We start from the raw sequence: 23660 nt of genomic DNA, 5'->3' as shown, positions 1-23660 counted from the left end.
AACTCATCATTCAGGTCACAATTCAAGCATGATGTTCTCACACCCGTTTTTTGACAACAGGTAAAATCCTTACTAGATACTCTTACAGTACCATGTATGACCTGTTTGTAGTATTTACCACTGTGTCCATTTTGTATGGATTTTTGTGATTATAACTAACATAATTTTCCTCTACTAACCTCAATAGTACATGTATTGTGGGCCATGTATGTTGTACTTACCTTTGCTTTTCTAATGACAAGTTCAGTGCTTGCTGAATAACTGAATAAATTAGAAGTACATATTAGATATAAAAAGTTGACATATGAGTTATGAATTAATCTCATCAATTTGTTAAAGAATCTTCTACCAAGTACCCTTTTTCTGAATAAACTTTTACCCTTATTACAGTTACCATATCTTTGTAACAACAGTAAGGTAGCATTGATTTTACTATATTAAATAGATAGCTTTCTATTTCAAATAGATTTGGCTGAATTATTTTGATTAGCTCAATTAAAAATACAAGATTCTAATAAGAGACTTTATTGCTTACTAAAGGCATTGTGATCTATTATTAAATATAATTGACATGAAATATGAGTTTTGTGAAACAATTCTCTGTAAGGATTTTACATTTTTACTTTGCAATATAGGAACAAAATGGCCATATCATACTGAAAAATCCTTTTAAAATAATAGACTATAATTTGAAAAATGAAATTTTATCAGCATAACACATATTTAAATGAATATTTTAAAATATGAAATTTGTAAAAAGCCTACATTGGAGAAAACTATAGTAATTATTCACAAGTAGGGACACTGAAATCTGTTCCAGAATCATCATTACTTGAGCCAGAGAAAGACTGTTGGAAATTAAAACATCTAAATTCAAAATACAGGACATGCAGATATGATTATAATATCTTTCTCTTTGATAGCTTGAGTTTACATATTTAGATAAACACAACATAGTATTATTTAAAAAATTTCCTGGCCAGAAGAAGGATTGCATTTCAAGAGTCCAATATGATGCAAAGATTAACACATTTTTCTGGTCTTGAGATGCTGCTGCTCCTTGAGTGGAACTTTCTCTGTCATGATAACATTTTCTACAGTTTCTTTTTGAGGGAAAAAATGCTAAATGTTATCAATTTTTAGACTGTCCTACACTTAAACCTATATCAAGACATTCAGGAACATACTATGAGTAAACATTAGAGAAATTGTGGGAAAAATTTGAAGAATAAGATGATGGTAACTTATAATTTGATAGTGGCTCTAAGCTTGGCTGAGCGCCCTCTGGGGTTATCTTGTACATTCTGATCTTATGGACTAAGTACCTTCTTGTATATCAATTCCCACATTAAAGGAGCTCTTCTCATAGAGTCTTCTTCCATGTTTTTGTGATCTGAACCTAAAGGCAATGTTTTCATCACTTGCGGTCTAACATTTAGGTTAAACCTTTCTGTCATGCTATTCCAAGCAAGTTCTTTTGATGATGCTATCCTGTAGTGAATGGAAAGAGACGGTAACAAGGTGACCACCAGGTCTCAGAAACTTCTGAGCTGTCTTCAGTCCTGTGTAGAGTTCATTGAGCTCATTGTTCACAAATATGTGAAGAGCTTGGAAAGTCTTGGTGGCAATATGGGTAGATCGCTGTAGCAAGTCTTTTCGTGCATTAATAGCAGAGAGAGGAAATGCACCTGCGACGATGCTGGCAAGCTGCTGAGGCAGATGCTGCGTGCCTGAACAATTGCTGAAGCAATTTTCTTGGCATGCTTTTCCTCCTTGTATGTTCTCAGGATACATGCAAGCGCCTGTTGATCTAAAGCATTGAAAACATCAGCAGCAGTGGGCGTGTCAGGGTACCTGCTATCATCCATCCTCATGTCCAAGGGGCCGCCTTTCCAAAGGGAAAAATCTCTTTCAGGAGTATTGAGTTGCATGGAAGAACACCCAAGATCCATAAGAACTCCATCAAAAGTCCCTGGCTGCACTCCAGCTTTCATTAACAAGGCTTCTGCCTGGCTGAACTGGCCCAGCATAGCTCAGATTTGTTTAGGATACAACTCTGAAAGATGTTCAGTGAATGCAGAAGCTGTCGGGTCTCTGTCCAAGGCCCACAGAACAATATCTGACTCCTGTAGAATGGCTTTTGTGCACCCTCCCTAACCAAATGTCGTATCTAGAAAAATCTGTCCTTTTTGTGGTGACAACCAATGAACGACTTCATCCACCATTACTGGAATATGTAATTTAGCCGTAGTTTCAAAATCTCTATCTTGAGATCTGTGTAACTCCTGGGCTTGAGTTTGATCTTTTTGCTTCTAGGCTTCGTATTCTTTACATTTTTCTGCTGTAGTATGTATTCTTTTTTGTCTAGACACCTAACTGAGGTATGCTAGATTCCAACCAACATGAAAGACATTCTTTATACATTCTACAAAAATATGGATACCGAAGCATTCCGTGGGTCAACGAATCTGAGGCATGAACACTTCTCAGCAGGCCTCTAACTTGAGCCCCTGACTACTGCTACAGTGCCAGAGAGCCTGACTTTGCTGCACGTCTAGGTCCTATCCCTGGGGGAAACTCTTCTCTTTCTTAATTGTTTTTGCCACTTGCAGTCTTTTTGCATTCAGAACCACTCTCTAATAACCCATATAATCATGGCATTTGTAGATAGATGCCTTCTGTCCTAGGAACATAGAGCAGTAGATTAAGAAAAACATTTCCTTGGAGCTTAATTTGTTTGAGTCACAGAGTAGATGTTTAGGCTTACAGGTTGTGCTGTGATAGTGCTGAGTGCCAGACCCTGAGACACAGAGGTGCTCCTGCGTTCTTTATTACATACACATTTTTGTTTGTGCCCCTGGTGTGTGTGGCCATATTTTTGTGTTTGTGATCTGTGAAACTGTCTGAAGAATGGGAGACAGAGTGAGGGCCTGCATCTCCTGCTTATGTCTGAGGGTGTGCAGTGGGTTGAACAGTGTCCCCCCAAATTTATGTTCACTCAGAACCTCAGAATGTGACTTTATTTGGAAGTAAGGTATTTACAGATGTAATTAGTTAAGGATTTCCAGATGAAATAATCCTGGATTTACGGTGGGCCTTAAATCCGTTGGCTCATGGTGTCCTTAGGGGAGAGAGCACAGACACATATGCACAGGGGCGAAGGCCACAGGAAGAAGGAGGCAAAGGCTGGAGGTAGACTGCCAAAGGCAAGGAAAGACTGGACCATTAGAAGCTGGGAGAGGCAAGGAATCATCTCCCCTAAGCCTTCAGAGGGGAGCATGGCCCTGCTAGCAACTTGATTTTGGACTTCTAGACTCCAGAGATCCAGGAGAATGAATGTCTGTTGTTTCAAGGCTCCTTTTCATGGTACTGTGCTGCAGCATCCCTAAGAAACTAATCCAGCGGGGTCCTGGTCACAGTGGATTTCCTCTGACATTGACTCTTGTCTTTAGTAACCAGGGAGAATAATCCAATAATTATTTTTCTCTCCATGTACTCTAACGATTGTCATATCAACATGATGGAACCCCATTATAAGTAAATTTGATTTAATCAAATTCAATTTCTCAAAAAAAAAAAAAATAGAAGAGAAAACTGATAATTTCAAGTGTTAACAAATAATATATTTACCATTCACTGAGCATGTATCCCATTCAGAATAAACTCTGGGTTTGAAACACAAATCTGTGGTCCTTTATCAGTCATGTTTCCTCATCCTCTCACAGTGTAAGCATCTCTCTTTCTCTGTCTGTCTCTCTCTCTTTTATCACCTTTATATCTAATAAAACCTTGTTCTCAAATTCAAACACATTAATATACCTGTGCCTAACCAAAGAGAAAGTAATCTGTTCCAATCCTAAAGGAAATGATTCAGCTACAGTGAAATTAGTCACTGTTATGTAACCTAGGAACAAGATATCATTACTATGTATGCAGTCTGGGAGCTGAATATCAAGCTCTAGACCTACCTGTGAACATTCAAACACTCATTTCCAAACTGACAAAAATGGTATCTGCCTCTGATGTTGCTCAATTCATTAACAGTTATTGCCATATACTCACTGTATTGTGACAATAAATAAAATATATAGTTGTGATTCTCAAAAGTTTCTTTAAACTATTCTTAGGCCATAATGTTTACAGGGAAAAATTACAAGAAAAAATACACTCATAAATGTTTGAAAAATCTTGCACCATATGCAACTTTATAAATTTGTCTTGTAATATTTAGCCTATGTTTTAACTTCCTTATTTTTTCCAGGGTGGGAGAACGAATGTTCTCTGAAGAAATCTGTATAATATAGACTAGTGAAGGTAACTGGCCTGAACTACAGCTCTAGAGTCATTCGGTTTCACCTTCAGGGAGGTAAGTGCACTGAGAAGTACTAGGTGAGTGTGGGCACAGACATTGGAACCTCAAGATGCAAAAGAAGAGATCCTTTCTTCACATTTGTAGGCAGACTCAACGGTATCTTTAACAGGGTCTTTGAAAAAATATTTCATTGGAAATAGCATGTTATCGGCTGGGCGTGGTGGCTCATGCCTGTAATCCCAGCACTTTGGGGGGCCGAGGCAGGTAGATCACCTGAGGTCAGGAGTTTGAGATCAGCCTGGCCAACACAGTGAAACCTCGTCTTTACTAATAATACAAAAATTAACCATGCGTGGTTGTGCACACCTGTAATCCCAACTACTTGGGAGGCTGAGGCAGGAGAATCACTTGAACCTGGAAGGCGGAGTTTGCAGTGAGCTGATTGCACCATTGCACTCTAGCCTGGGTAACAAGAGTGAAACTCCATCTCAAAAAAACAAAAATGAAAACAAAAAAAGTGCATGTTATCTTCTTAATCGCCGACATATAAATAATGTTGAAATTTAATATCACAAGATTTGAAATTCAAGCATCCTAAGCTTAAATATTCATAGCTTACTGGATGCTTGATATTGAGGAATCTATTTAACATGGTAGGGTTATCAGTTTCATTGTTTATAAAATGGGCAAAATAGCAGTTGCTTATAGAATTCTTACAAGGATTAAGATAGCTCCTATCAAGTTTCTAGTGCAGTGTCTGATGTGTAATAGGCATTGATCAAATGAAACCTACTATTCTTTACCCTACTGCACAGAAATTTGTATGTTATTTTAATTAAAAATTTGAAAAACAATTTTTAAAATGAGCACCGTTCATCAATAACAGATATATTTTGAAATGATTCGCTGCCAGAAATGATTTTGATTGGGGCTAGTGGTTGCTGCTACTGTTTCCAAACAATTTTGTTATGTCTACAAAATTTGGGGGCCACAGGAAAATCCCTGCCAGGGTTATTCACACCCTGTCACTTTCTTTCTTCTCTTTTGAATGCCTAGCATGTAAGTGTATGGAAAGCATCACCCAAGAGGAGAGGCCCCAGAAGCTGCTATGCTTCTCCAGACTCTTCCTTTAAAGCTGTAGATGTGAATTCATCCACAATGGAAAGTTTAATATGTGCCATCTTGGAGTGGCAAAGTGCAGTGTATTTGCAGTAAGACTGATTAATGTTGTAGGCTCTGATCTGTTCATTGTTTATTTCTTGTTGATAATCATGACCACTTGCTGACTGTCTTTCTTACGTTGGCCAGGACAGGGTAATTTTACAGGCTATATTCAGGGTGCAGACAGTCCCGTGGATGCTCTTCCTCCTGCAAGAAAAATCATTAGAGACAATCACAGTGTTTAGAAGGCTTACAACAAATTATTTTCCACTTGGTAGTCCTAATATTTTGGTTTCAGAAAACCAATTAATACAGTTTACTGGTAAAGAAAGGGAATTAGGTTGGATTAGGATACAAATTCACTGCAGTTTTCTCTCTTCTACTGTTGGTAAGAAAGACAAAAAAAGACAAAACAAACTTACTCTGTGGGTACTGATGTACCCACAACCTGCTCACATATTATGTAGAGTTTCTGGCTGTTTGAGGCCTTAATTCTAATAAAAGTGATTAATATTATGAGATGTTTAATATTATGTTGTCTTAAATTAGAACCCAAGTTATAATATGTTAATATTTTTAGGATTTATTTTTCTCTTTTTACTAAAGCGAGTCCTATTGTCTTAGAATGTTTCTGAGCAGTACATCTTTCAAATGACTTTAAATGACCCCTTACCTCAATATCTTGTCTCTACAGATAAGAATATGTTTCACAAAAAGTAGGAATTACAAATAATATTTTAAAACCCAATCATTTTATCTTTATTGTTTTTAAAATCAAGTGACTCAAAAATATGCCTCATTTTTCACCACTCAATTTGAAGGCTATGACACTGACTGGCCACATTTTGTACATGGTGGACCTGAAATTCCAGCAGATTCATTCCTGTCTTCTGCTGTGTCTGAAAACACACATGCCAGTATAATCACAGAGGGAGAACCACGAGCAGAGAACAGGACGAAGAGGACACAGCCTTATTATATGTCAGATTACTGCTACCTCCAATAGCCTAGGTGCTCTTTCCTTCTTATGAAATAAACATCTTTGTTCCTTCAATAATATGACTTGGCATCTCTATAGCATATAAAATATTGTTATAAAATACTGGAAATTTTCGATTCAGACCCCTTAAATGACTTACTTGTTTAGTGCACCCAGAACAAAGAAACATACACTGTACGGCAACAGGTGCTTAAAAGAGCCTTGAGGGAAATACATTCGTCAGAATGTCATTCTATGTTATATGCACATTACTTATTTATTTTGTCATATTTGTCCTAAGGTAAAGTAAGCACCTGCAACCCATAGGTAAGGCTTTTTTTTTTTACAGGGTGCTTTTACACTCTGGGTAGTTTTTGCCAAAGCATCAAAGCATTGTAGCTGTTACCTCCTTTATATACTTTATGTATATAAACAGACTCTTTAGCTAACATAAAAACAAAGAAATGGAGCTACAGAGACCCACGTTATTCATTGCCTCTCCCACATCTAAACATCCATTTTAAAATAATATCACTGTGTCCTGGATTATCTGTCCCACTTTGTGTTTTGCTAGTACCAGGTTGGACCTCCACTTACTACATATTTTCTCAGTGCATCATAACTACAGAAGGACATAACTTTATGCAGGTTTTCCTTGTGATAAAAACATGATGGGCTAACAGCCCTTAAAATTTCTCATTTTCTTTACCAAATATAATGGTTTTGTGATTTTACACCAGGATCTGCAGCATAAGGAAAGTAAGAACATTCTGAATGTGTTATAAAATAATTAACTCTGGTAAATAAAGATCCATATAATTCTTTCCTTACTTATATTAAGATTTTTTCCCCTACACTTGAATCCTCAGAAAAAGATGCTTTAGTGTAAATATGGTCTTTGGCTTTACTTCTAAGAGCTGACATGAAGCATAAATATTTTTTTTTCAAGAAGCAAATGTGATAAAGGGAACAATGGAGCCAAATATTGCTGAGTGCTGGGGATATGAGCCACAGCTGTGAACTGGATGAGTAGATTTCCCTGTGCATTTCCACTTTATTTTTCTAAGAATGTACATCTACTTATTCTATTTTATTACTAGTTAGGAAATGTCAGTAAGCATGTGTTTGGCAGAGGTGAGTACATGTCCTTCCCAGTGTAGTTTGGCTCTAAATGATATTCTTATTAGATCCCCGGTGCATTGGGCCAATGGAATAGGCTGCTGAAAGATACAGCGGAAGGGGTCAGTAGTCTTAAGAAGCAGTCAGGAACTGTATCAATCATAATTTTTTTTTTTTTTTCAGTTGCTGATGTCAAAGCCCAATTCCAGTTAGCATGAGCAAACAAAGGTTCTTGTAATGCAAATGCAGGTCGTATGGGCACAGAGCTGGCCTTAGGGATGATGGAGGCCTTGGAAGTCATCACCTTTGAGCCTCCCTGCCTGTATGTGTGGTTTGGCTTTAGTTTTTACTGATGCAGATGGGTTTTCTCTATGTGTGGTAGAACTCCAGACTCACATTCCTCCAGTTTCATAGTTTGAAAAGAAAGTAGTTCTTTCTCTTCCAGCTCTAGTTAGCAAATCCTCTGGTGCTTTAAGCCAATTACACCTCCTAACTTCTGCGTTCTACCTGAAAGAGAATAACTGGTAACAACTGTTAGAACAACTGGGATCAGTGCATAAAGTCAACCACTGCAAAACAGTGGACTGACTGTAGAACAGGTTTACTCCTTCCTCAAATTTAGTCTCAGAACTGCCTATGCTTCTACATAATTAACTGTCTACCTATCTACTCAGCTTTACAGAGGATTGAGGACCTGCTTCATGCACTTCTTGGCTAACAGAAATGAGAGAAAGAGAGAGACATTTGGTCAGGCTTATCTCTAGAAATTAGATCTTATGGACCCTAACTTTGCATGGCAGCAAAGAAGAAAAAGAGACCATTGTGTTTCTTAGATATCTGGAAGACAGAAAACAGGACTAGGTGCAAGAGTCTATTACTTATTTTTAAGAGTGGTCATCTGACCCCATGGCCCGGTGAGCATGAAGCTCTGACCAGGTAGAGTGATCATTTCTCTTGTAGTATGGGGGCACAGTAGCCGTGCTCCCTCCAACACTGCCTTCCCATGCAGAGCAGTTGTTCTTCCTCCTCTAGACAGCCGAGGAGGAAGAGAAACATTTCTCCTTCCCCTTCAGAGAGAGAAAAAAAAAAAAAAGCCCTGCTTCATACTGGTCAGGTCATATGTTTATCCCTCAGCCACTCACTAAGACCAGGGGACTCAGACACCGTGATTGACCCCAACTGGGACAAGTGTTCACACTAGTGGATGGATGGGTGCTGTAGGAATTTTACCAGAAATAAAGTGGAGAGATATTATAGTTCAGACATGACCATCAACAATTGTTCTGAGCCAAAGAGCCTCTGTGATAAAGATAAGAGGGCAGGGTAGACTGTTGATTTGGAAATTTTGACAGAGAAGTCAGTACATGGTAGATGGATATCAGATACTCAGTGAGTGACAGACCATACGCAATGTTGTCAAAGAAAACTCTCAGGAACTAGTTCCGTAACTTCCTTCCTTCCTTCCTTCCTTCCTTCCTTCCTTCCTTCCTTTCTTCCTTCCTTCCTTCCTTCTTTGACGGAGTCTTGCTCTGTCGCCCAGGCTGGAGTATGACGGTGTGATCTTTGCTCGCTACAACCTTCGTCTCCTGGGTTCAAGCGATTCCTCTGCCTCAGCCTCCGAGTAGCTGGGACTACTGGAGACGGGGTTTCACCATATTGGCCAGGCTGGTCTCCAACTCCTGACCTCATGATCCACCTGCCTTGGCCTCCCAAAGTGCTGGGATTACAGGTGTGAGCCACCACGCCCGGCCAGGTTCTATAACTTCTAATCTCATCAAAGCCTTTATGAATACAGAAGTCTAAAGAAAGTCAAGAAAAGGGAATTTCCAGGAAATCCCCAAGGAAATGTTATTGGGGAGAACTGTTGCCTTGAGAATCTGTACCTCCCACTCAAGGTGGGATAGATAAGAACTTTAGTATGTGACAGCTGAAGTTGTGGGGGTATTTATTTGTGCTGCTGGCTGCCTGGTGAGCTCTCCTACCATCAGGACAGATTAAGAGAGAAAGTTGCTGCTATTTGGTGAATTAGTGGTAGTCCTCTAAGAGGGCTGGCCAAAAGTACTTTAAATCCAGCTCATAGGTATAGAGTCCATGATAGGAATTTTGGCCTACAGTTGTTTCTGCCAGAGGATGAAAGAACAGAAAAGTGAGAGTTTATGGAGGATGGGCATTGGGAAATCAGAATTGTAGAGAGGATCAAGATGTCTAGCCGAAGAAAACGTCCTGTACCATGGGAGCTGAAACCAGACTTGTAGTACTCTGCAGCGCTATTTTTGTGTATTCAGTGCCCTACCTTTCAGGAGAATTATAAATATCGGCCCTGGTGAACTCAGCATGGTTAATGGAAGGTGAGCAGAGGTGGTGTTCGGCTTTCATGTGAGAGCCAGCACATGCACGCTATTCTCTTTTCTCTGCCACTGTGATTTTAGAATCATATCTTGTGAGGTGGAATCCTGGTTAGCCTAAGTCTCGGAATGACTACAGTAAGCACAGCCTGCTTGACACCCTGGAGGCACATGTTGAGTCAACAGAAAATAAACTTTGTTGTTTTGAGCCATTGATTCTTAGGGGTTATTGTTACCACAGCATAATTACCCTATCCTAATCAACACAAGGGACATTGAGTGAGAACCTCCAAAGGCTGCCAGAAGCACTCCTCAGGCCCAACTTGACAAATCTGCTAGTCCTAGAGACTGGGGCCAGGTACTAGCCCAGTAAGAATTCTCCTCTCTTGCTCCTTCATTACTCTAGCTCTGTCAAAATTCTAGAAAACCTTGGCTGGAAGGAGGGAGATGATGGACATCTACTGGTGCTCATAATTCTGATTATTATCTGGAACTGGATAACCTAAAACTACTGCCTCGAGATTGTGTTGGCAATGTAATGTGATCATAAGGATGTTTATTGCCTGAAAGTGACCAGAAAAGACAGGAGCCTGCCAGACCCAGTGGTGAGGCAAACACTTTTCCCTATCTCTCCAACTAATAAAAAACGAAACAAAACTAAGCAAATTAAATCAAAATAGAACAATCTCAAACTTACCTCCATGAAGTAGAATTATATGAAAATGGGAAACAATTTTAAAAATTAGAATCTTAAGTTTATCGTTTGCACTGTGCTTAACAAACCAGCTACATGAATAAAGACAGTAGATTTTAAACTAAAATTTTAAGTTAACTTCAGAACTAAAGTTTATTTTTAAATGCAAATGAATTGATGACACTTATATCTCACATTTATACATAAGAACAAAATTAGATATTAAATTTTAAACATTAGGGAGCAGTGGTTTTTTTATTTGTTTCAGTTACTGGGTGTGTTGTGTGATAGGAGGAGGCTGAAATACGAAGATATGTGGTGGGAAGCACTGACTGGCTTTAAGCACAATCCTGAGAGTCGATATTCTTTTGCAATCTTGTCTTCTACTAAAAGGCCTCATGATCTTGGGCAATTCCCCTGACTTTCTATATTCTACTTTCCTCATCTATTAGCTGAGGGTGACTAACTCTGACTCTTCAGGTTTATGTGAGGAGTATCTAATTAAAAGTCTTGAAAATGTGAAGTGCTCTCTATATATTAAATGGCAGTAGTTTTGCATCTTCTCTGTGAAAATTAGAGGATTACTAAAATGGATAATTGTATACACTCATTTCTCTAAAATGGAAATAATCATACTCTAAATAGGGAATGTCACTTAATTTATTATTCCAGAAATTTAAAAAATATACCTTAAATACTGAAAATTTAGTTTATGCTCACATTGATGATTTTTCAGATAGTCAATTCAAAATAAAAACTTGCTATGCATGTTTTTAATAATAGTATAAATTTCAAGGAGCTTGCATATTTATTACTTTAATTGAACCACAGAATTATAGGTTAGGAAGAAACTTTAACCAACATCTAGTATGGTGCCATTTTCCTCCTTTTTCCAAGTATGTGATCAGAGGTCACGAGATGTTCACTAACGTTTTTAGCTATTATACAGCTTAGCTATTATATAGCTAATTCATCTGATACTTTAGTGAATCCTCTGAGATAGGCAGGATATTTTTCTATCCTCATTTTCTAAATAATTAATTTGGTTCAAAATATTTTGAAGATTTTAGACAAAAGCCTCTATTTTGGATTAAGAAGCAGAGATAGGGAGGTGAATTGGCTTGTATGCAGGATTATGGGCAGACTTGGCAGAGGAAGCTCAGGTTTTTTGACTCTTAATTCTAGTGTTCTTTCCATTCCACTTAGGTGCAATTAATTCTGCCTGTCATATTAGGCTTTTAAATTGAGGTCTAAGCTGTGTACCCTACAGTTTAGGTTCATATCACATATCTTGGGGCTGGTAGAGTTTGACAGGAAAAATAAATGACTGGCTTTTGTCTAGGTTGGCACAAGAAGAGTACGATTCTTCGGCTGTTGGGAAACAACTTTCAGTCTAATCAGAGAGAGATTTGAGAAGTAGTTGCTTGAATATTGAACATGAAGCTGAAGGACAATTGGGTGCCTCAAGGTAGGGCTTAAAATTTCTGACTCTGTTCTCTTTACACCTGTGTTGGAGACCTTTAGAAAAAAAAAAAAGGAGCTATGAGAAACCAACTGTAGCAGCAACAATAAAGCTAGATCACAGTTTCTTGATGAAGATGAGAGGATGGTTGTGTGGAACCTCAATCTGTTGTGTAAAATATGCTTCCTTCTGCTCTCTCGGGTGCAGAGAGTATTGCAATGGAGGGTTAATTGACCATGGTGGGAAAGAGAGAAACATTTTGAGGTTTGTGGATTACTCAGATGTAATAGTGACTTGCACATATTCCTCATGGTGTTGTATACAAATGGATCAACAAAAATCAGATACTACACATCACAGATAAAATCCATAGCAACCAGAAAGCAAGGTGGTCATGTGGAAAAATAGGGGATGGAATTTTATGGACATTATTCAGACCACCTGGCCTTCTTACACCCACGTTGACACAAAGAAAGAGGACATGAAGCTGAAGGACAATTGGGTGCCTCAAGGTACCTGTCTTGCAGAACTATAGTCCTAATGATTCAGTTGGTGGAAGGGAACCACGGAATCACAGATTCTGTGTTTGCACAGCCATGGAGTACTGGAAGACCTTTGCACGTCTAGGGATGCTGATGTGGGTGGTATATTGATTCTGATAATGATGATGAAACAATGACCATTCTCATTCATTAGCAGAAATTTTACCTAACCTAAAAATGTTTATTTTAAAAAAAACCTAACCATTGTCTTATTTTTCATAGCATACTGTGAGATTGACTATAAAGATGAACATTAGGGAAATGAAGATGGATTAATGTTCTTGGCAGTCTCCACCAACTCCTGCCTTTCATAGGCAGTCTTACATCTTGTTGATCTATCAGTTACTTTCTGGCTCTTAAGTCTTATGCTCCTCTGTGAGGCCTGTTAAGAGGGATGGGATATACTTGTAGGTAGAAGACTAGGGTGAAGAATGGAAGTTGAAGACTTCTATTCCATTAACATAGAAAGTAATCTAGGGATATAATAATGGACTGTTTAGGGGTATAGTACAATGGTCCATCCCTGAACAAAGAATATGCTATAGGTTTGCTAATTTTACTTGTTCAGGGTATTTCCAAATTATTGAATTTTTGTTTGTTCATTTTCCATAAGTGAAAGTCAACATCAAAATCTTCCTGATGCTTGCAGGTGTGTTTCCTTACTACTGTGCTCTCTAACTCTAGTGATCTCTTTGACCCAGTCATCTTCCAAGGCATGTTTAAGGCCACAATTAGAGTAATTGAAGTTAAGAGTAAATATTCTTTCATCAAAAAGAAACAATATTTAACTCATTTTCCTTATGTGTCACTTAATATTGTTAAGTGACCAATTAATTTTTAATTATTTCAAATAAAATCTAGTTGTATTTTAATGTCATATAGGTAGATTTTTCAAATATGTATGTTCACATTTATATTTAGAAGTATTCAACCGGTCATCTAACTAGATATTAAAAACTTTGTATGCACTTTTCTAGATCTTTATCATTGTATGGAAAGCCAAGCTGCTGAAACAAATATATTCTCAAGAGTTCTATAACTGGTTAAAGCTCTACAGGACCATCAATAACCAAACATGTGCTGCAGTTGCCTGGGGGCATCGTAAGGTTGTTATTTAAATTAAAGTTGTTTCTTATTACTTGGGGAAAAATACTGACACAAATCTAAATCAGCTGGGTCATTTGTGCATTTTAATGAAAAGTTTTTCTAATATGTAAATAAGTCTAGCAGAACATCCTCAATACTATACGATCAACAATGTATAGGAATCGTCAAAGGATCTGGTGTTCTATACCGTGCCCACTGGCCAAAGAACACTTACCTAATGTTCTCTAAGAGACTTTACAGATTATACTGTGCGATATGGTTTGAACTCATATTTTAGCTGACTCAGTGCACAGTGCTTTAATATTGTCTTCTATCCTGCATTTTTCTCAGTCGCAAATAATTCTGGCTCACCTGGATTCAAATACTTGTAGACTTGATGCAATCCAACTACCTAAGAACCAAGTGCCCAAGAAACAACTTTCCAGGCTCAAAAAGGTGTCACTCACTGGCTGTCATAATTCCTGAAATTTCTATCACTATATCACTATACTCATTCTATTAGTATAAGCTGATGGCTCCTCTAAAGTGTGAGTATATTACCTGCAAAGGGTAACAAATTAGCATATTAAATTTATTATCAACATGAGATGATACTATAGTATGGGCAGCACCCACTCATTTACCCCTAATTTTATGTGTCCCTGCCTAAGAAACAACTCTGCTTCCAGTCTTGCTACCTTTGACTGCTCTTTGGAGTGATAGTTTCCACTGTCACTCCTCATATCTGTTTCCACCTAGGATGAACTGGCCATACAAAGCATATTAAATAGGGAGAGATGATTAAAACAGGAGAAAGGAGAGAGGATATAGGGAAGTTTTACAACACAGATACCTGCTTAGTGAGGGCAAGTCCAAGTTGGATACTATAGAGTGAGACTCCCAACAGCCATGTGGATGGCATGAATATGCCAAGAGCTTGAAAAGGGAGCCCCAAATGGATCGGGGCCGGAGGGTGAGATGCCAAAGACAGACTGAACGTTTTACAGTTTTGAGCTTTCTTTGAGTAGACACCAGAGATAGAACAGAACCAGGTGGAGGAAGGAGGCAGGGAATCTAAAATATTTATGAGCTTGATAAGACTGGAAGAGTTTAAAGCACGAGGTGGAGACAAATGAGGGTAGACTGGAGGGAGGGGTACGAGCAAGAGAGGGCATCTTAAGAGTGCTTCACAAGAGGCAGTGATGTCACTGGTGCAGGTGTGGATCCAACTTAGACACTCTGTTCTTGTGGGTAAATGCATATTTTCTTTTTACACAGCTGGGTTAAATTACTTCCCCTAGGTCATTCAATTAATCACTTGGAGAGCAAGGAATAGAATCCAGCTCTCAAGGTTCGCATTTCACATCTGGAGCAGGCAAACTAGGGTTCTCCTTTCTGAAACACTCTCTCTTTTTTTTTTTTTAAAGTCTTTTGCAAATCAGTGAAGTTTTGAGCTCCTTTATAAAGAACTTATGAAATCCTCTTACTATTTGCGTGATTTAAAATTAAGGTGGTGTTAGTACAAAAAATCACTAAAAATTGCTTTTTGGTTTATCTTCCATTCAAAAATTTAAAATATCTGTCAAAATTTATTTGATTTCTCCCTGCAGATTTCAAGTTATTGTTCTGGGGATCTGGAAGAAAAATGAGTTACAGATCTGAAAAAGCAGTGTGTGCGGCGCTTAACTGCTGCATGACTGATTGTGTGATATATTGCTCTTTTCACTAATAACCACAAAGCAGGTAGAGGCATGGCAGACTAATTTGGTTTATATGTCCAGCTGTAAGGCTAGACACTGCATCATTCTTTTCAGAAACCAGTGACTTTAGGCATGTGGAACTCGTAGTCATGACAACAATAAACCAGCTTTGAGTCTGAGTTTCAGCTCAGAAACTGCCTTGTCTCCATTACTTCCTGCTCATGACCTGACTTTTCTTACTCTCTGGGGCTGGGGGCTGGGGATTTATGAAAGATCTATTGAACAGAGCTCCAGTATGTGTTTAATGCTTAAAATGTCTCGGTTGAAAGTTTTGCTTGCACAGATGGCTAAAGGCTGGAAGGAGGATAGATCAATCATTATTATAGCTAATGACACGGTTATAAGGGCATACACAAAGGTGAGCTGATTTGGAAAATGGGAAAAGGCAATGTGAAAAGAGGGACTTGGAAGCATTGCTTTGAATAACATAAAAGTGGTTATCGCAAATAAAATTTTATTTTAAATACATAAGGGAATTTATGATTCTGAGAGGACTATCCAAAAGGTAAAATGAATAATCAAACAAAAATTAATACACAAAATTAAGTGAGTGTGTATATATGTATTTATGCAGTTTTTAAACCTGAACAAACAATTAGCAGAAGCTCATGGCAAAATCTACAAGTGTTCATTTTAGTGTTTCACTAGTTTAATGGAATTGATAGCAACTGCCTTCAGAGACAGTGTAGCTCAGTGACAAAAGCATTGAACCTCTGGGTTCAATGGTCTCCATCTAAATATCAACTGTAATATTGGGAAGTTGTCTAACTATACAAAGTCTCTCAATATTCTGCACTAAAGAGAAATAATGTGATTTGCACTTCAAAGGGTTGGTTGTTGGTGAAATGAGATAATGGAGGAGAAAGCTTAGCTCAGTGCCCTGGATAGAGGGAACCCTCAGTAACAGGTAGCTGTCAATGTTGGTTCTATTGGTGGTGTTGCTAATAGGGTTTGTCATTAATTGAAATCTGTCCTTCATGTGATTATCATGGTTGAACTCTATCATTACAGAGGCCTGATCATAGCGATAGGAAGACTTATTTTTCTTTCTGGAGAGACATTCTCTAGCTTTACTATTTTCTTTGTACAATCTAGATTGTAAGGAGGGTAGATAGTGGCTAGAGAAGGCATGAATGCCAGACTGAACTACCAACATAAAAGGTGTGTCTGGAAACTTTTGTGCCTTTTAATTGCCCAGTTTTGCTTCTCCCATCACCCAACAAGAAGTGAGAAATTCTACCACCAATTTTGTTTCATTTTCCTTAGCACATTGGCCTAGTTCTATATGACTGCCTTTTTTAAAGCTCTTATTTTCCAGCAAGTTACCCCTACAAGCCAATAGACGGAGACACAAGACATGAATCAAATCCTAGATAGAAGCCAAGTGCTTCCTTTCCTTTCTGTGTACTGAGAAACTGAATGATTTACTTTCCCTGAGATCAGCTTCATGATTGTGTGATCATGTGTGATCATGTGGTTAAACTTAGTAACCGACATGCTCCCTGGAGGCTAGCTTTCCCCCATCACTTTGTACAGTTTGGCTCATCATGTAAAAATCTGATCGAGTAAATTCAATTATTAAGTTATAATTGGAGAAATCATGAACCATTAACTGATTACATATTTTTTCTTATTATAAGAGTTTAACATTGTCACAAACAATTAAATTTCTCTTTACATTGTTCCCGGAGCAGCAGTTATAATTTATAGCAATATGATTGTTTTCTAAAATATATAATTGATCACATTTTTCTATTAAAAGGTTTATGAGAAAAGGAAATTTTTGTGTGCCCCTCATTGCATGAAAGAGTTAATATACCTCCAGAGAAGGAGATACAATATTTTTCAATAGTCATATTAATTTTAGAAATATTTAAATTGAGTAAAATAATGGGGTGATTAATATGAGGGAAATGTAAACACTATTACATTAGATATTTGAATATGTAAAATACATATATATATAGTAATTAATGTATGGCAGAAAAGATGTAATTGAGTGACTAACTTCTCTGGATATCCTAGGTGTTACTGAAAAGTGTAATTACATGCTTATGAATGACCATTAAAATAGCATTATTACAAAAATATTTTTCATACAAAATAATTTTGTACTGATAGCTTTTTGAACATCTTTTAATAAAATTGAGTGAGATAAAAATACAGCCAAGGTTTGGAAGATTTTCTGCTTTGTCTTAAGGTCTTGTAATTTCATACATACTGGTCTTAATGTCTCTAAGCTTTAGAGATTTTTTAAAGCCCAGGTCATTTTTCCTAAGTTAGACTGTTTAGTCTATGCAAAAGATAAATCTTCTGAAGATTCAAAATCTTTAAACATGCTCAGAGGAAACAATTGTCTCTCTAGGAGTTCCTTCTCGGAATATTTCTGTCTCTTCAATATTGGTTTATTTTTGTTAGTGCTCACAAATGTTGCTGATAAAGCTGTTTCGAGTAAGGAAATAGAAACAATGAAAAAATAAATCTATTTCTTAAAATGTAACAGAAGGCTGATTCATCAAATATAGCTTAATGTTTGTGATGTACTTAACAGCAGAGAGCTCCAGAGTTTTTCCTGGTAGAAATATAGAAATATTTATAACAAAAAGCCAGATTCTTCCCCTTGGAATTCTCTATGGATCTCTCTCAAGCACTAGGGAAAAAGCAGTATCCAGGAATACACAGTCAAAGTAAACTTTTACTCCACAGTTTGGCTATATGTTTTTATTTATTTATTTTTAAAAGACCTAATTTTGTTACTAATAAGTACAATAAATCAATTTGTAGAGAAAATTGAAGTTCTTCAGTTTAGCAGCCAATTTTCCTAACATGGGCTGGAACTAAAAACACTATATCATCTAGTTTGCAACAAACTTTCTGCAGTTAAAGATACTAATTGCAATGATTCATCATAATTCATTGTCCAAGATTTGACATAAAAGAGCTGGGATGATTTATTTTTAGTTTACATAGGTCTATATTTTGATTTCAGTAAATGTTCACTCACATTTTACAAAGGCTCATTATTTCTCTACTATTATCATTATGCTCTGAAAATTTCAAATGATTTCCTGTTTATTTTTCATTGTTTACCTGTCTAGTATTGTCACTGGTAAATGTGAAATAGGGTGGGTTTTTGTTTTCTTTTCTTCTCACTGACCTTATCTTTTACATATTCTGATTATTCTTGAACCAGTAGCTTAAGGATAGATGCAAAAGTGATGAGAGTTTGACTTAGCTTTGGCTTTTATTATCGGATACCCACAAGGAAATAAAGCTTTGATCTACTTCCTTGGAAAGTTAATCCCAATGATTATGTGGAGATGTGTGCAGTGTTAGCTACAGGGATATACATCTTTAATCTCTTGGCGTTGAATACTTAATCCAGTTCAGATTCTTGGCAAGGAGATTTAAAGAAAGAACAAAATAATTACACTCTTCATGGGCTTTGTTTTCTGGAACGAATATTTGGTAACTCTGCTTGGTCTTTCACAGTTTAACTGGAGTGCTTAGGAAAATAGGTTTGTGTTTACTTGGAGTGATGCAAAAGCTGATTTTTGTGGTCCTTGGTAGGTAAATTTAAAATATGTCTATTAACTATGGGGCATTTTGGGTAGGGCTTTTGGGGCATTTTGGGTAGGGCTTTTACTCTTCAGCTTGTTTATTTTGGCAGAGTGAAGGTTGAATAGAGAATGCACTATTTCCAGTGGAATAATTTCAGTTATTCTAGAACTGGAACTACTCATTAAAAAGTGTTCATCTTTTCTTCATGTAAATAAAAACTTCATATGCCATTGCAGGCCATAAAAATGCCCGTTAAATTTAAATGTAACACAGCTTCATTAGAAAAAGTCCTTAATCATATTTATTTCTTAAAATGCTACTCCAACTTATTGAGAAAATGTGAATTAGATTAAAATATATTTAAACAAATGTTATTAGGTAACCCATTAGTTCAAATAATATGTGTTTTATTTTGGTTTATATTACACATTATAATTCATAACTACATATCTAAAAAGGAAGCTAGAAAACAATAGGAATCTTGTCAACCTTACGTAAACATTAAAATATTCATGATGCTTTAATCCAGTAGATACAAAGTTAATATCTTTTCCAATTAGTATTATAAAATTTTTCTGCATATTAATCCTTATTATGCATAAATATAATCTTATACCTGCATAATATGCCATCAAGTTTATTACCATAATTTACTTGACTACTCTTCAAGTTTTCTTTCTCTATTATGAATAATGCCAGAACTTATTTGTATTGAAAATATGAAATGCTAGCAAAGTGAGGAACATCATTTTATTATTTATGCTAAATCTTTATCCTATTAAAAGAAGATATAAACAGACCTGTTATAAATTAATCCTGATATCAGAACAAGGATGAGTGAAATTTTGCACAGGTCTCATTCATTTTTAAATTAATAATCCATATTTGAGTATTTTTATTGGGTATTTTATATTGACATATAAAACAAATATTTACATAATTTGACTTTTACTTAGAAGTAATTTTTAGTTACTAATATATCAGCAGTTTGCTAGTAATTCAAGTTCAGCCATTTATATTAATGCATCACAAACAGAAGTAGCCTTTCTTCTTCCCCCTTTCCTTAAGTAGTATAGCTCTCGTTTCTTCTGTGATTTAGGCCCCAAAGCTTTGTGTCCTTTTTAATTACCTTCTAAAAGTACATGTTCCCAATGAGGCAAAATTAAATCTTCATAATTGTGTCTCAGTAATGAATAGAATCACAACTGGGCAATAGTTGGGTAAAAGTTTCTAGGTCATTTGGGAGAAGACATGTTTGATTTTACATCTTATCAAAATATATTTTTTAAAGAATTCCTGAAATACTCCCTGGAAAATATGTCTCTAAAGTTTTCATAGATTTTCAAAACAGTTTTCAGGGTGGGCACATATACATTAAGAATATATTTGAAGCTATGTTGCTTTTCTGGACCCTCTCTAAAGGAAGAATTTAAGAAGGTGTTTAGGTTGTGTTCGTTTAGTTTGGCTTTTAAACTGAATTGATAGAATACTCTGGCATTAGGCAGACAAAGAATAAATTTTGTTTGTAATTAGCTCTAAGTATTCCTTTCTTACATAGCTTTGCTTCCTGTGATTTACCTACCCTGTTCAATGCCATTTTACAGAGGTGAGTGACCTGGCTATGTCTGTATTTTTTACCCAGGAACTTTCCCAAGAGTTGAGAGAATAAAATTCTCAAGAACAACATTTCATTCAACATAAAACTTTCCCTTTTTGAAGCCAACCTTAATGTTGTAGGGGATGCCTGGCTTAGGCAAAAGCATTCTGTCTCTGTCTCTTGATCCATGTCCATGGCTCTCTGTACATAACCTGTGTAAGGTGTGTAGTGGTTTCAGGAGAAGAGGGGGAGTTGGTAGGGAATAAAAGGTTCGTGTTGAACAGGAGTAACCCATTCCAGGTAAAGGAAGATTAACCTCATTCTTAGAATATGTGTTTTTCCTCAACTCACAATGAAAAATCATTTCATAGATAAGAAGAGTGTCGATCCTCGTCACGGAACCTTTTGAAGTCATCATTTATAGTGCTTATTTGAGTATTGTTATCCTTTCTCTCTGGATAATGCAAAATCTTTAGTGTGCTTGGATTTCCATGGCCAACTCTATAAGAATTTAGATCAGTGTTGCTCAAGTGGGGACAAAGGATCCACGTGGGCCCCAGAACTGTTTGTTAGTACCTGATGATGAGATAAAAAGTTGGGGTCAGAATTGCTAAGCACATTGTTTATTCATTTGATGATTTTTACGTAGCTAGACTTTCTTGATTATTTCCTGGAGTGCTGGAAACAAAGACAGGTTACCTTGAGTAGCAGTTATTTAGATCTTTCAGCCTCTGTATTAATGTTAAATATGTGAAAACATATAAGGACTTGTGAAAAGATGAATGTTTGCTGATAAAACTGTACAGGAGCCTGGAGGGTCAGAGATCCTGGGCCTTAGTTTAGACCCTGGTGCCTACCAACTGTGTGGCCTGAAACAACCATCTCTGGATTTCTTCATTTGCAAAGTGGGCTGGAATTGTTCTGGAGTAAACATTTTTATGACATGCAAAAAATTTAAAGGAATGAGTGCATTGAAGCATTACATTCTCACATCTGGACTCACATTGTTCACTTATTACTATTACCATTGATTGAATGAGAGGACAGGGGCTAAATGTGTGGAGTTTAACATTTAATTTAGATACTCCACAACTCTTATCCCTTGAATATTTCCCATCTTTAAATGCACACTTTGGTAGGCCAAAAATTCTTCTTGTGGTCATAGTGTGTCTTCATTGCTATAATAGTGTTCTGGGATTCAATCTGTGAGTTAAGAAATATACTCTAGCCAAAAATCTCATTTATTTCCATACCACTGTTATGAAGAAGCATGACAACATCTGTTTTCTTTTTCACAAATCCACAAGACCTAGCAACCTTTAATCTGCAGAAGAATATATTAAAAGTTGACAATTTTTTTTCTGCACTGCTGTGTATGGTAAAACCTTCCTCATTTACTCATTTTTTACTCACAATAACAATGTAAGTAGGTATTGCAGATATTTCAGTGATACTTCAAACACAATCTTTTCCATGAGGCAAACAGAACCAAATGCAAAGTTGAAAAAAATTAAGAAAAGGTATTTTCCTAGAAACAGAAATAGGATTTCAAGTGATTTGTTTTGGGAAAAGCTTGCAACGTTACCAAAAATTAACATAAGTAAATTTGTTTCTTTTTATTAAACAGAAATATCATTCAATAAGCTGGTCAACTAATGTTATTCTAATCTGGGGTTGGGGACGGTTTTCCAGGATGTATCTGGGGGCATGTGTGTGTGTGAGTTTGCATTATTGTCCCTCTCCTTCCTCCATCCCTCTCAGTAATCTGTCACCATCCTCTGGGTTGAATGCATTGGAGCCTCTTTTTTTTTTTTTTTTTTTTTTACCGAGATGGAGTCTCACTCTGTTGCCCAGGCTGGAGAGTGTAGTAGCACAACCTTGGCTCACTGCAACCTCCGCCTCCCAGGTTCAAGCGATTCTCCTACCTCAGCCTTCCGAGTAGCTGGGACTACAAGCAAGCGCCACCATGCCTGGCTAATGTTTGTACTTGTAGTAAAGACAAGGTTTCACCATGTTGGCTAGGCTGGTCTTGAACTCTGACCTCAGGTGATCCACCCATTTCGGCCTTCCAAAGTGCTGGGACTACAGGCATGAGCCACCACGCCCAGGCGGAGCCTCTCTTTAGTGTTCCAGATGCCTCCGTAATGTAGGACTATTTTCCAATTCCTTTTCTCCCTAATTGTGTGCATAGTACATCCCACAAGTCCAAGTTGACCACTATTCCAGATCTCTTCTCCAACACCACATCCCTGTTCCTTTGGTATCTTTCCGTCTAGAGCCTTTTGCCTAAATTGCTTACTTACTCATTTCCAACTCAAATTTGAAGTTAACAAGCTGTTATAGGTTTAACCCACTGCTGTATTTTGACAAGGTAGGTGCTCACATGAATATTTGTTGAGTTAAATTATCTAAATACAATCTGCCAAAATCTGGGCCAGTTTCTTCTTTCTTGATATCGGATTCCTAACACTTCAGTTGGATGTGGTAGCTATCTCCTTTAGACATATACAGCATTTTCCTTGAACACATCTTGTGACATTTATTACTAGTATCATGTTAAAAACACAGGATTTGTTGTCAGGCAGAAGTTTACACCTCGGCTGTCAAATCTTGAGTGTGTTATTTAATTTCTCAAGGATACAGTATGTTCTGTCAGGTCAGGATGTTCATGCCTACCTTGTACATTTCCATGAAGATTACATGGCATAATATGTATGCAAAGTGCTTTGCTTCCTGTAAGCATTTCATCATAATAATAGCAAACACTTGTACGTACTTACGTTCCAGGCACTGTTTTAAATTCTTTATGTTTAATAACTCATTTGTTCCTCACCACACAATGAAACAGACACTATTCTCCCTGTTTCCCATCTGAGGAAACTAAATCACAGAAGGATAAATTATCTTTCCAAGCACACATACCTGGCTGGCTGTAAGAGTCAGGATTAAAACCAGGGTATCTGGGCTGTGCATTTAGCCACTCTGCTACACAGCTGCTCAGGAGTTGTGTACTATTCTCTCCTCCTTATCATAAGGAAGCAT

At 37.1% G+C, this 23660-nt stretch overlaps 1 pseudogene; it reads right to left on the bottom strand.

The window, feature by feature from the left end:
* Positions 1-1244: 1244 nt before the first annotated feature.
* On the bottom strand, positions 1245-2451 carry LOC117091040 (annotated as a pseudogene).
* Between the last annotated feature and the right edge of the window lie 21209 nt (positions 2452-23660).

Source organism: Trachypithecus francoisi, unplaced genomic scaffold (genome assembly GCF_009764315.1).
Source record: "Trachypithecus francoisi isolate TF-2019V2 unplaced genomic scaffold, Tfra_2.0 Lachesis_group11, whole genome shotgun sequence".
In the NCBI taxonomy this organism is placed as follows: domain Eukaryota; kingdom Metazoa; phylum Chordata; class Mammalia; order Primates; family Cercopithecidae; genus Trachypithecus; species Trachypithecus francoisi.
The sequence above is the reverse complement of the archived record's forward strand: the minus strand, read 5'-3'. Positions and strand labels throughout refer to the sequence as shown.